Source organism: Rhinoraja longicauda, chromosome 19 (genome assembly GCF_053455715.1).
Source record: "Rhinoraja longicauda isolate Sanriku21f chromosome 19, sRhiLon1.1, whole genome shotgun sequence".
Classification (NCBI taxonomy): domain Eukaryota; kingdom Metazoa; phylum Chordata; class Chondrichthyes; order Rajiformes; family Arhynchobatidae; genus Rhinoraja; species Rhinoraja longicauda.
This window is the reverse complement of record NC_135971.1, coordinates 6,132,999-6,146,554: the sequence shown is the minus strand read 5'-3', so window position 1 is coordinate 6,146,554 and position 13,556 is coordinate 6,132,999. Positions and strand designations below refer to the sequence as shown.

The 13,556-nt window shown below is 50.7% G+C and overlaps 1 protein-coding gene and 1 long non-coding RNA gene across 3 annotated transcripts in view; one reads left to right on the top strand and one right to left on the bottom strand.

Annotated features, from left to right (window-relative positions):
* LOC144603025 (nuclear factor 7, brain-like) overlaps window positions 1–13,556 on the bottom strand; it is a 424,775-nt gene that overhangs the window by 55,977 nt on the left and 355,242 nt on the right. The gene's annotated exons all lie outside the window — the stretch shown is intronic.
* LOC144602641 (uncharacterized) lies at window positions 1,123–6,089 on the top strand. Its single transcript, XR_013548476.1, has 3 exons — window positions 1,123–1,192; window positions 5,867–5,889; window positions 5,971–6,089. It is a non-coding gene; the product is annotated as an uncharacterized LOC144602641 (long non-coding RNA).

The window sequence follows — 13,556 nt, the reverse complement described above, 5'->3', positions numbered from 1 at the left end:
TGACTGATGTACAAGCGCGCCCAGGTCTCGTTGCACTTCCCCTTCTCCTAATCTGACACCATTCAGATAACAATCTGCCTTCCTGTTCTTGCCACCAAAGTGGATAACCTCACATTTATGAAAATTATACTGCATCTGTCATGCGTCTGCCCACTCACCCAACCTGTTCAAGTAACCCTGCAGCCTCATAGCATCCTCCTCGCAACTCACAGTCCCACCAAACTTTGTGTCATTTGCAAACTTAGAGATGTTACATTTAATTGCCTCATCTAAATCGTTAATATATATTGTAAATAACTGGGGTCGCAGCACCGAGCCCTACGGCATCCCACTAGTCACTGCCTGCCATTCTGAAAAGGACCCATTAATTTGTACACTTTGCTTCCTGTCTGCCAACCAGTTCTCTATCCATGTAAACACTGTGCCCCCAATACCATGTGTTCTAATTTTGAACACTAATCTCTTGTGTTGGACTTTGTCAAAGGCTTTTTGAAAGTCCAGCTACACCACATCCACTGGCACTAGCTTATCCATTCTACTTGTTACATCCTCAAAAAAATTCCAGAATATTAGTCAAGCATAATTTCCCCTTCATAATTCCATGTTGACATTGAGCGATCCCATCAATGCTTTCCATGCTTCCTGACACGATGAGTTCTTCAACAGTTTATGGATGTTTGTAAACATTTCTTCATGTGTAGTTCAGTGTCCACGGTTCATTGGTTCCGTCTGGTCTAATTCTTTCACTGACTGAATCTGAATCTCAATCCCAGGAGCAGATTAAAACTTCCTTGGAGATTCTCACAAAAAATAAATCAGCGGTGGAGGAAATGGAGCAGCAACAGAAAGAGAAGATTTCTGGAGTCCGGGTAAGGTTTCCAGTTTCCCTTCTCTGATCTTGTGCTATTGTCTTAGGTTCCAGGCTCGATAATGTTGACCTTCACCTTTCATTTGACAGGAACAGTCACAGAACCTGTTGACCTACATCACATCGGTATTTGCTGAACTGCGCCAGATTCTCAATGAGAAAGAGCGGCTCTTTCTCAAGGATCTCCGGGAAGAAGAGGAGAGGGTTCTAAATCCAATGGAGAATAATCTACGAGCGATTCAAGAGGAGATAAACTCTATTCAAGAGAAACTCTTAAAGCTGCAGGAGCGGATGAACCAAACGGACAGTTTGATATTTCTGAAGGTAGGGAGTTACAAATTCAATTTGATTCAATGACAAAACAGTGGGTGACAGTTTGCGATTAATTTCCCAATAATTCAGGGCTGATTGAAACAAACCAGTCGGTAGTGAAGACGAACACCTCATATTTTGAGCAGACGGCAACCCAACGACATGTAACTTGTATTCTCCTGTTACATGTAAACCTTATCCCCTTCAGACGTCCCTGTTCCTTCAACGGTTCCGAAAGGCATTTCTTTTCATCCCCAGTCCCCGTCACCATGTTGCTTCCCCTTCTCCAACCGCAGATCCCCCAACCCATCCTACTGGGAACCCAGCACATTCTCTCCTGTTGATTTCCACCCCATCCCTTCCATTGCATTCCCAATTTATCTTCCTGACCAGATTCCAATTCAGTAGCAAGTTTTCTCCCCTTCGCCATCAGCCGCAGGCATATCCATCATTCTGTCATATGTCCGTCATCACACAGCTTCACCTATCGCTTGCCATTTATTGCCCCACTTTCTTCCCTTCACCTCCCACATCTATTCCAGAAGATTTAAAGAGGCTCCTGTCCAGAAACGTTATGTGTACATTTCCCTCCTCAGATGCTGGCTGGCCTGATCACGATTTCACTCTATGCAGCACCTTGTGTCTCCAAATAAATGATTTAGACAATAGGTGCAGGAGTAGGCCATTCGGCCCATCGAGCCAGCACCGCCATTCAATGTGATCATGGCTGATCATTCTCAATCAGTACCCCGTTCCTGCCTTCTCCCCATACCCCCTGACTCCGCTATCCTTAAGAGCTCTATATAGCTCTCTCTTGAATGCATTTAAAGAATTGGCCTCCACTCCCTTCTGAGGCAGAGAAATCCACAGATTCACAACTCTCTGACTGAAAAAGTTTTTCCTCATCTCCGTTCTCAATGGCCTACTCCTTATTCTTAAACTGTGGCCCCTGGTTCTGGACTCCCCCAACATTGGGAACATGTTTCCTGCCTCTAGCGTATCCAACCCCTTAATAATCATACGTTTCGATAAGATCCCCTCTCATCCTTCTAAATTCCAGTGTATACAAGCCTCGTCACTCCAGTCTTGCAACATATGACAGTCCCGCCATTCCGGGAATTAACCTAGTAAACCTACGCTGCACGCCCTTAATAGCAAGAATATCCTTCCTCAAATTTGGAGACCAAAACTGCACACAGTACTCCACGTGTGGTCTCACCAGGGCCCTGTACAAGTAGGACCTCTTTGCTCCTATACTCAACTCCTCTTGTTATGAAGGCCAACATTCCATTGGCTGTCTTCACTTCCTGCTGTACCTGCATGCTTCCTTTCAGTGACCGATGCACTCGGACACCCAGATCTCATTGTACGTCCCTTTTCCTAACGACACCATTCAGATAATATTCTGCCTTCCTATTTTTACCAGCAATGTGGATAACCGCACACTTACCCACATTAAACTGCATCTGACGTGCATCCGCCCACTCACACAACCTGTCCAAGTCACCCTGCAACATCATAGCATCTTCCTCACAGTTCACACTACCACCCAGCTTTGTATAATCTGCAAATTTGCTAATGGTACTTTTAATCCCTTCATCCAAGTCATTAATGTATATTGTAAATAGCTGCGGTCCCAGCACCGAGCCTTGCGGTACCCCACTAGTCACTGCCTGCCATTCTGAATGGGACCCATTTATCCCCACTCTTTGCTTTCTGTCTGTCAACGAATTTTCTATCCATGTCATGGAGTACCATGTGCTCTAATTTTGCCCACTAATCTCCTATGTGGGGGACCTTGTCGAAGGCTTTCTGAAAGTCGAGGTACACCACATCCACCAACTCTCCCCTGTCACTTTTCCTAGTTACATCCTCAAAACATTCCAGTAGGTTAGTGAAGCATTATTTTCCCTTCGTAAATCCATGCTGGCTCGGAACGACCCTGTTACTGCTATCCGAATGCTCCGCAATTTCGTCTTTTATAATTGACTCCAGCATCTTCCCCACCACTGATGTCAGACTAACTGGTCTATAATTTCCCGTTTTCTCTCTCCTTCCTTTCTTAAAAAGTGGGATAACATTAGCTACCCTCCAATCCACAGGAACTGATTCTGTATCTATAGAACATTGGAAAATGATCACCAATGTGTCCACAATTTCTAGAGCCACCTCCTTAAGTACCCTGGGATGCAGACCATCAGGCCCTGGGGAATTATCAGCCCTCAGTCCCATCAGTCTACCCAACACCATTTCCTGCCTAATGTGAATTTCCTTCAGTTCCTCTGTCACCCTAGGATCTCTGGACACTAGAACATCTGGGAGATTGTTTGTATCTTCCTTAGTGAAGACAGGTCCAAAGTACCGGTTTAACTCGTCTGCCATTACCTTGTTCCCCTGCTTCTGTCTTCAAGGGACCCACATTTGCCTTTACTATTCTTTCCTCTTCACATACATAAAACAGCTTTTACTATCCTTCTTTATATTATTGGCTAGTTTACCCTCGTACCTCATCTTTTCTCCCCGTATTGCCTTTTTAGTTCTCCTCTGTTGCTCTTTAAAAGAGTCCCGATCCTTTGGCTTCCCACTCTTCTTTGCTATGTTATACTTCTTCTCTTTTATTTTTATGCTGTCCTTGACTTCCCTTGTCAGCCACGGGTGCCTCTTACTCCCTTTAGAATCGTTCCTCCTCTTTGGGATATATTGATCCTGCAACTTCTGCATTATTCCCAGGAATACCTGCCATTGCTGTTCCACCGTCTTCCCTGCTTCCAGGGCCTCCTTCCAGTCAATTCAGGCCAGCTCCTGCCTCATGCCTCTGTAATCCCCTTCGCTATACTGTAATACTGACACTTCCGGTTTTCGCTTCTCCCTCTCAATTTGTAGAGTAAAACTTATCATATTGTGATCACTGCTTCCTAATGGCTCTTTTACCTCAAGTCCACTTATCAGATCAGGTTCATTACACAACACTAAATCCAGAATTGCCTTCTCACTAGTAGGCTCCAGTACAAGCTGTTCTAAGAATCCATCTCGGAGGCACTCCACAAACTCTCTTTCCTGGGGTCCATTACCAACCTGATTTTCCCAGTCTACCTGCATGTTGAAATCTCCCATAACCACCGTAGCATTACATTTGCGACACGCCAATTTTAGCTCCTGATTCAACTTGCACCCTATGTCGAGGCTACAGTTTGGGGGCCTGTAGATAACTCCCATTAGGGTCTTTTTACCCTTACATTTCCTCATTTCTATCCATACTGATTTTACATCTCCTGATTCTATGTCACTCCTTGCAAGGGAGTGAATATCATTCCTTACCAACAGACCGACCCCACCCTCTCTGCCCACCTGTCTGTCTTTTCTATACATTGTGTACCCCTGAATATTCAGTTCCCAGCCCTGGTCCTCTTGTAGCCATGTCTCAGTGATTCCCACAACATCATACTTGCCAATGTCTAACTGAGCCTCAAGCTCATCCACTTTATTTTTTTATACTTCGCGCATTTAAATACAACACTTTAATTTCGTTATTCACCTCCTCTCTCACCCTGGTCACAATTGGGCCTGACCTTACTCTCATATCCCTTCTAGAACTTCCCTTCCCATTTATTCGAGAGTCCTTTGCAATTTCTCCTGTGTTCGCTTCCCCTTTAACTCCATCTTCATATTCCCAATTTGTCAACCCCTCCCCCCCACTACTTAGTTTAAAGTGACACGTGTAGCATTAGCAAACCTGCCTGCCAGAATGTTGGTCCCCCTGCTGTTAAGGGGCAACCCGTCCCTCTTGTACAGGTCACCCCTACCCCAGAAGAGGTCCCAGTGGTCTAGAAATCTAAATCACTGCTCCCTGCACCAGCCCCTCAGACATACATTCATATCCCCGATCTCTCTGTTCCTGCCCTCACCAGCACGAGGTACAGGCAGCAGTTCAGAGACAACCACCTTCGACTTCCTACTTCTCAGTCTGCTTCCTAACTCTCTAAACTCATGTCGCAGTATCTACTTCCTCTTCTTCCAGACGTCGTTCGTGCCCACATGCACAACTATTTCCGGTTGATCACATTCCCTCGCTAGGATGTTCTGGGGCCATATTACTACCTCACCCACATTAACACACCCCATTCAATCGCAGGACTGGCTGCATCTTTATTGGGAAGTGTAGTTGTACTTATCACATTGAGCCTGTCATATTTTTCATGTTGTTCAAGCCAACTCCTCTCTTAGTCTGACATGAACATCTAGTCACAAGTGGCAACATGATGTCTGTGGATGGAAGGTTGGAAGACGATATGGGTCCCCTCTTGCTGACCCACCGGGTGCAAGACGAATCAGGGCGCACTTGAAGGGGCAATGCATGATCTTTGGCGAATACGATAGAAGATAATTCCAAGGCATGTTACACAGACATTAAACGTAAGAGGGTAACAGTGAAGAGAGGGTGACCCCTGTTGGACAAATGAGGTAATTCACGACTGGAACCAGAGGCGGTTGAATCGCCCTATCAGTCCTGTATTAAATATACGCTTTACATGTAATTAATACATAATACTGCACTGATGGGGCGCAGCGCCAGTATTAAGTGCTGGGATCTGTCGGAAAATTGTAATAATTTGGCTGAAATTCCTGCTGTCACGATGTGGACGCTCAGTGTAAATTAATTGATCTTTCTGATGTTTTATATTTCAGGAGGAAACTCGTCAGACGAGGAGGTGAGACTCTCTACACTGTTTTGGAAAGTAACCCAGAAATCGTTGATGCGTGTCTTATAACCGGGTGTGTAATTAATGCAGGATAAGTGATGATCACCAGTTGTTGTCAGTAGCAGACCGTAGCTTGGCCGTTGGAAAGTTCGATCACCCGTTTTTGTTGAACACGGTGTTGAGAGAAACGATTGATTCCGTCAAAACAGGTAAAACATCAATAATTGTTCGTGACTTGTAAGTATTAGAAACATAGAAAATAGGTGCAGGAGGAGGCCATTCGGCCTTACAAGCCAGCACCGCCATTCGTTGTGATCATGGCTAATCGTCCACAATCAGTAACCCGTGCCTGCCTTCTCCCCATATCCCTTGATTCCACTAGCCCCTAATTCATTACATGTAAAGGGCATATTTAATATTGGACATGGGAGTATTCAACTTACTCTCGTTCCAGGCATGAATTACCTACTTTATCCAACAGGGGCCCCCCTCGCTTCACTGTTAATCGCTTGCCTTTAATGTCTGTATAACATACCTTGGAATTATCTTCCATCCGACTTGCCAAGGATTCTTCATTGCTCTTTCTAGCCCTCCTGATTCCCTGTAGGTCAGCCAGGGGGGAAATAGAGTACAAGTAGAGATTGGATCACATGCATTCGAAACGATGGAGATGTAGGGGTGGGGGGGGGGGGGGTGAATGAGCAGAGTGGGCATGATGTGCTGAACATTGTTAAACTGGAATTTAGAAGGATGAGAGGGGATCTTATCGAAACATATAAGATTATTAAGGGGCTGGACACGTTAGAGGGGGGAAACATGTTCCCAATGTTGGGGGAGTCCAGAACCAGGGGCCTCAGTTTAAGAATAAGGGGTAGGCCATTTAAAACGGAGATGAGGGAAAACTTTTTCAGTCAGAGAGTTGCAAATCTGTGGAATTCTCTGCCTCAGAAGGCAGTGGAGGCCAGTTCTCTGAATGCATTGAAGAGAGAGCTAGATAGAGCTCTTAAGGATAGCGGAGTCAGGGGGTATGGGGAGAAGGCAAGAACGGGGTACTGATTGAGAATGATCAGCCATGATCACATTCAATGGTGCTGCAGGCTCGAAGGGCCGAATGGCCTACTCCTGCACCTATTGTCCAGTGTCTATTGTTATTCATTGCAATGTTTTCCCCACCGTTTCCTCCGCTCGGCCGGCAACAGATCCACAGATCCCCACTGAGTCTCCCTCCAGCTCAAGGAGTTTTGTCCCTGCTGTTGGATGTTGTTGGAGTTGCGCGCGGTCCAGATGCCAATTTGCAGGAAGCGCAGTCCTTTTTTTTTAATCAAAAAATACTTTATTCAAGTTATAAATATCATTTACAAAACATCATTTTTAAAACAAACCCATCCGACATTCCCGGAGGTTACATATTCAATACAGGCATTTACTTAGACCTTTACATACATTTACATACATATCCCTTATTTGGAGGGGCGTCTCTCTCCACCACACCCTGCCCCCCATGTCCAGCAGCGGAAGGACCCTAGACTGTGGTCCTCCCCCACAGGGCCTTGGCGTTGGCTGCACCGAGCTTCAGAGCGTCCCTCAGCACGTACTCCTGCAGTCTGCAGTGGGCCAGTCGGCAACATTCCTTGACGGACAGCTCGCTCCGCTGGGAGGTCAACAAGGATCGGGCAGACCAAAGGGCGTCTTTCACCGAGTTGATGACCTTCCAGCCGCACTCGATGTCAGTCTCGGAATGCGTCCCTGGGAACAGTCCGTAGAGCACAGAGTCCTCTGTGACGGAGCTGCTCGGAATGAATCGTGACAGGGACCCCTGCAGACCTCTCCAGACTCTCCTGGCAAATCCACACTCTTTGAAGAGGTGGGCCACCGTTTCCTCTCCGTAGCAGCCGTCCCGAGGGCAGCGTGCGCTGGTAGTGAGGTTCCGGCGGTGCAGGAAGGATCTGACTGGGAGGGCTCCCCTCACCGCCAGCCAAGCCAGGTCTTGGTGCTTGTTGGTGAGTTCTGACGATGAGGCATTTTGCCAGACAAGCTGGGCTGTCTGTTCTGGGAACCACGCCACAGGATCCATGGAGTCATTCCCCTGCAGTGCCTGCAGGACGTTCCGTGCTGACCACTGCCCGATGGACTTGTGGTCAAAGGTGTTGGTCCGGAAGAACCTGTCCACAAACGACAGATGGTTCGGCAATGTCCAGCTGACTGGCACATTGCGTGGCATCTGCGCCAGGCCCATCCTTCGCAACACCGGGGACAGGTAGAACCTCAGCAGGTAGTGGCATTTGGTGCCCACGTGCCTTGGCTCTATGCTCCGCCTGATGCAGCCACACACGAAAGTGGCCATCAGAATGAGGGCGACGTTGGGCACGTCTTTACCCCCGTTGTCTGCCGACTTGTGCATTGTGGCTCGTCGCACCCGGTCCATCGCCGACCCCCAGATGAAGCGGAAGACGGCCCGGGTGATCCCCGTGGCGTAGGAGGGAGGGACGGGCCACACTTGCGCCAAGTACAGCAGCCCCGAGAGCACCTCACACCTGATGACCAGGTTTTTCCCCGTGATGGAGAGGGAGCGCTGCTTCCACAGCTCCAGCTTCTTCCCCACCCTGGCTATCCACTCCAGCCAATTTTTGTTACATGCCCCAGCCTTCCCGAACCAGATCCCCAGCACCTTCAGGAAGTCAGGCTTGATGGTGAAGGGGATGGAAGATCGGTCGGGCCAGTTGCCAAAGAGCATGGCCTCGCTCTTCCTGCGGTTTACCCTGGCCCCCGTGGCCAACTCAAACTGGTCGCAGACGCTGATCAGTCTGCGGACCGACCCTGGATCCGAGCAGAAGACGGCGACATCGTCCATGTACAGGGAGGCCTTGACCTGAGTGCCCCCACTGCCTGGCAGTGTCACTCCTCTTATGCTCGCATCCTTCCTGATGGATTCGGCAAAGGGTTCAATGCAACAGACAAACAAGACAGGGGAAAGAGGGCAACCCTGCCTGACTCCAGACCTGACGGGGAAGCTGTCTGATTCCCACCCATTAATTTGGACTGCACTACAGATATCAGAGTAGAGCAGTTGGATCCACTTCCTGATTCCCTCCCCAAAGCCCATTTTGGAGAGCACGTCCCTCATGTACGTGTGCGATATCCTGTCGAAGGCCTTCTCCTGGTCCAAGCTGACCAGGCAGGCATCCACCCGTCTGTCCTGCACGTAGGCAATGGTATCTCTCAGCAGCACCAGGCTGTCTGAGATTTTCCTGCCAGGTACAGCACAGGTTTGGTCCGGGTGGATCACCCGTCCCAGAGCAGACTTGACCCGGTTGGCGATGGCCTTAGACAGGATCTTGTAGTCTACATTCAACAATGTGATGGGTCTCCAATTCCTTAAGTCATTCATCTCCCCCTTCTGCTTGTAGATCAGGGTGATGTTGCCCTTCCTCATAGAGTCTGACATGCTGCCTGCTAGGAGTATATCGTTGTACACTTCCAGCAGGTCCGGGCCCACCCAGTCCCACAGAGCCGAGTACAACTCTGCCGGTAAGCCATCGCCTCCGGGAGTTTTACTCGAGTCAAAGGAACGGATGGAGCCAGTCAGCTCCTCCAGGGTCAGTGGTTGGTCCAGACTCTCCCGCTTGCTGTCGTCCAAGACTTCCGTGATGGAGGACAGGAAGTTCTGGGAGGCGGTGCTGTCTGTGGTCTTTACATCGTACAGATCCTTATAAAAGGATCTGCAGATCTTGAGCATGTCTGTCTGCGAGGATGTTACCGAGCCGTCCTCCTCCCTAAGGCTTTTGATCACAGAGCTCCCCCTGTGAACCTTATGGAAGAAGTAACGTGAGCACGTCTCATCCTGCTCAACATGGCGGACCCTGGACCGGAAGATGATCTTGGAGGATTCAGAGGTAAAGAGCCGAGCTTGCCGGCCCTTCAACTCTCTCAGTTCCTCCCTCACATCCACCCCTCTCCTCTGCAGAAGGAGTAGCTGCTGCAAATCTGTCTGGAGTTGACACAGTTCCCTCTTACCCTGTCTTGCTCTCTGAACACCTTTGGAGACGAAGAACTTCTTGATGTTCTCCTTTGTTGCCTCCCACCAGAGTGTCTGGGAGTCAAAGAGGGGCCTCACAGTTCTCCAACATGCGTAGTCCCTCTTTAGCTCCTTAACGTTCTCCGGGGTCAACAGCTCCACGTTTAGCTTCCACGTCCCTCTGCCCGCCTTCCGGTCCTCCTGTAGGTGACAGGTGGCCTGAAGGAGGCAGTGGTCAGAGAAGAACACCGGGGCGAGGTCGGTGTGTCTGACCGTGACGGCCCTCGATGTGAAGAGGAAGTCTATCCGGGACTGGGCTGAACCGTTTGGTCCTGACCAGGTGAACCGTGGCTGGACTCCGCCTGCAGGGTCACTGAAGGCGTCGCGCAGCTTTGCATCTTTGACCGTTTCCACCAGGAGTTTGGAGGTGCCGTCCAGTCTGTGGTTGGCACTGCCGGATCGTCCAGCCGCATCGATGATGCAGTTGAAGTCACCGGCCAGAACGAGCGGTCTAGACGTGGCCAGCAGCGGTGGGAGCTGCTGGAGGACGGCCACCCGCTCGCTCCACCTGGGTGAGGCATACACATTTATCAGCCGGAGCGGAGAACCACGGTACATTACATCCACCACCAAGAGACGACCCCCCACCACCTCCCTTACCTCAGTGATGGTGAAGCCCCCTCCCCGCAGCAAGATCCCCAGACCGGACGCACGACAATCATTTCCCCCCGACCATACCGACAGTCCGTGGGGCCACCATCGCGACCACCTCCGATAGCAGCGAAGGTGTGGCAGCCCGCACTCCTGTAAAAAAGTCACATCCGCCTTTACCTTGGCCAGGTACTGCAAGGCGGTTACACATCGCACAGTGCTCTTCACACTGCGCACGTTTAAGGATGCCAGTTTCAGCTCCATTGTCCTTTATTGTCCCAGGCGATCCTCCCGCATGCCGATCATCTGGCTCAGTTCCTGCACATTTTTGTCGCACAGGTAGTGGTACAGGTTGGTGGCTTCCTCAGCACAGGGTGTATTTTCCGGCGAGGCCACTGCGCTGCTCCCAGTTTCCTGGAGCTGGGGCCCATTGGCCACTGCACTGCTCCCGGTCTCCCGGAGCTGGGGCCCATTGGCCACTGCACTGCTCCCGGTCTCCCGGAGCTGGGGCCCATTGGCCGTTGTGCCGCTCCCGGCCTCCCGGAGCAGGGTCCCATTTGCCGTTGTGCCGCTCACGGTCTCCCGGAGCAGGGGCCCATTGGCCGTTGTGCCGCTCACGGTCTCCTGGGGCTGGGGCCCATTGGCACTGCTCCCAGTCTCCTGGGGCTGGGGGGCAACAGACACGTTCTTTCTCTTACCTTCCTCCTCCCCCGTTTTCATCCTCTGCCTCTGTTGTCGGATCCTCCCGGTCGTCTCATCCTCCGACGCGGAGAGGTTGCTGGCCTCGTCCTGGGAGAGGACTCTTTTTTGGGACTTGCTTGCCCCCTCCGCCTTTTTCTCCGTGCGCACAGCCTTCAACGTTTTCCTCGATTTTACCACCTGCCATTCCTCCTCTTCCTGTTCCCCCTCTTCCATCGAATCGCTCTCGTGGCCAGGGGCCTGTGGGGCTCTGTCCTGCGGTTGGGGGCTCCTGGTGGTCGCGTTGTCATCGCCCCTGCTCTCCTTTCCTTTTTGGGCTTTTGCCGTGGTAGGAGGCGTCTCGTCCACCCTGGGTGTGCTGGCAGCGGCCCCTCTTATCGCCTGTGCGTACGTGCTAGCTCTTTTAGGGCAGGCCCTGTAAAGGTGGCCTGCCTCCCCACACAGGTTGCAGCTCTTACTCTCTTTACAATCCCTTGTCTCGTGGCCTTCTAGTTTCAGTTTCTGCAGACGACTGTCCTGCATTCTGCCGCCACGTGCCCAGGTTTGTTGCATTTCCTGCACACCCTGGGCTGCCCCACGTACGTCATGTAGCCCCGGTTCCCTCCGATAGCGAACACCGAGGGAGGGTGGACAATGAACCCCTTCCCGTCCACCCTCAGCTTCACCTTTACCTGCCTCTTGCTCGTCCAGATCCCGAACAAGTCCTTGATGTCCACGCAGTTCCCGGCCCCTTCGACGTAGCGCGCAAGGAAGGTGAGGACATCCACGACGGGCACATGTGGGTTAAACATGTGCACCGTGATCATCCGTTCCCTCTGGGTGGGGAGGGTGAAGAGCGGCTGCACCTTCAGGAGCGACAGCGGGGCTTCATCCCCCTTCTCCCGGAAGTCCTGCAACAACTTCTGCCATCCCGCCGGGTTCTGGAAGGTAACGTCGAAGTATCCGTTACCTGGGAAGTCCTGGAGGCAGAAGATGTCCCCGGCCTTGAATCCACAGGCCTCCAGCAGCACCTTCTTGATGAAGAGATCCCTTGAGAAAGGGTTCCCCTCCTTGAGGTCCTTCACCGATACACGCAGGGTATTCCGGATACCCTGCCCTCCAGCTCCACTTGCTGCTGCCATCCCACCTGGATAAGGGTGTTAGGTTGGTTACCCAACCAGCATGGATCCACCCCTAGACCAGACACGTGCTCCTGACCTCCGCTCCTCGTCGATGATCTAATGCAAATACTGCTCTTATACTTACCCTGTTCTTATAAGAACATTAGATTGTGCCAGAACAGATACTACACTTGATCTTAGCCAAAACACATCGCAACTGATCTCCCGGTGGCCCAGCACTTTAACTCCTCCTCCCATTCCCAGTCTGACCTCTCTGTCATGGGCCTCCTCCAGTGCCATGGTGAGGCCCGCCGGAAATTGGAGGAGCAGCACTCATATTTCGCCTGGGCAGTTTGCGGCCCGGTGTATGAACGTCGACTTCTCCAACTTCAGATAGCTCCTCTGTCCCTCCCTTCCCCTCCTCCTTCCCAGATCTCCCTCTATCTTCCTGTCCTCCACCTATATCCTTCCTTTGTCCCACCCCCGACATCAGTCTGAAGAAGGTCCTCGAACCACAAATCACTTCAACATATCCTTCTCTCCCAGCCCCCTCCTCTACCCTCAATAACTCATCCTCAAATCATTCTCTCTCCCATCTCCTCCCTCCCCTCTCCCCTCTTCTCAACATTCTCTCTCTCTCCCTCCCCTCCCTCCTCCTCTTCTCAAAACATTTTCTCTCTCTCTCTCCCCCTCTCCCTCCCCTCTTCTCAAACATTCTCTCTCTCTCCTCCCTCTCCTCTTCTCAAAACATTTCTCTCTCTCTCCTCTCCCTCCTCCCCTTTCTCAAAACATTTTCTCTCTCTCTCTCCCTCTCCCTCCCCTCTTTCTCAAAACATTCTCTCTCTCTCTCCCTCCCCCTCCCTCCCCTCTTTCTCAAAACATTTTCTCTCTCTCCCTCTCCCTCCCTCCCCTCTTTCTCAAAACATTTTTTCACTCTCTCTCTCTCCCTCTCCCTCCCCTCTTTCTCAAAACATTTTCTCTCCCTCTCCCACTCCCTCCCCTCTTTCTCAAAACATTTCTCTCTCTCTCCCTCTCCCTCCCTCCCCTCTTTCTCAAAACATTTTCTCTCTCTCTCTCTCTCTCTCCCTTTCCCTCCCTCCCCTCTTTCTCAAAACATTTTCTCTCTCTCCCTCCCTCCCTTCTTTCTCAAAACATTTCTCTCTCTCCCTCTCCCTCTCCCTCCCCTCTTTCTCAAAACATTTCCTCTCTCT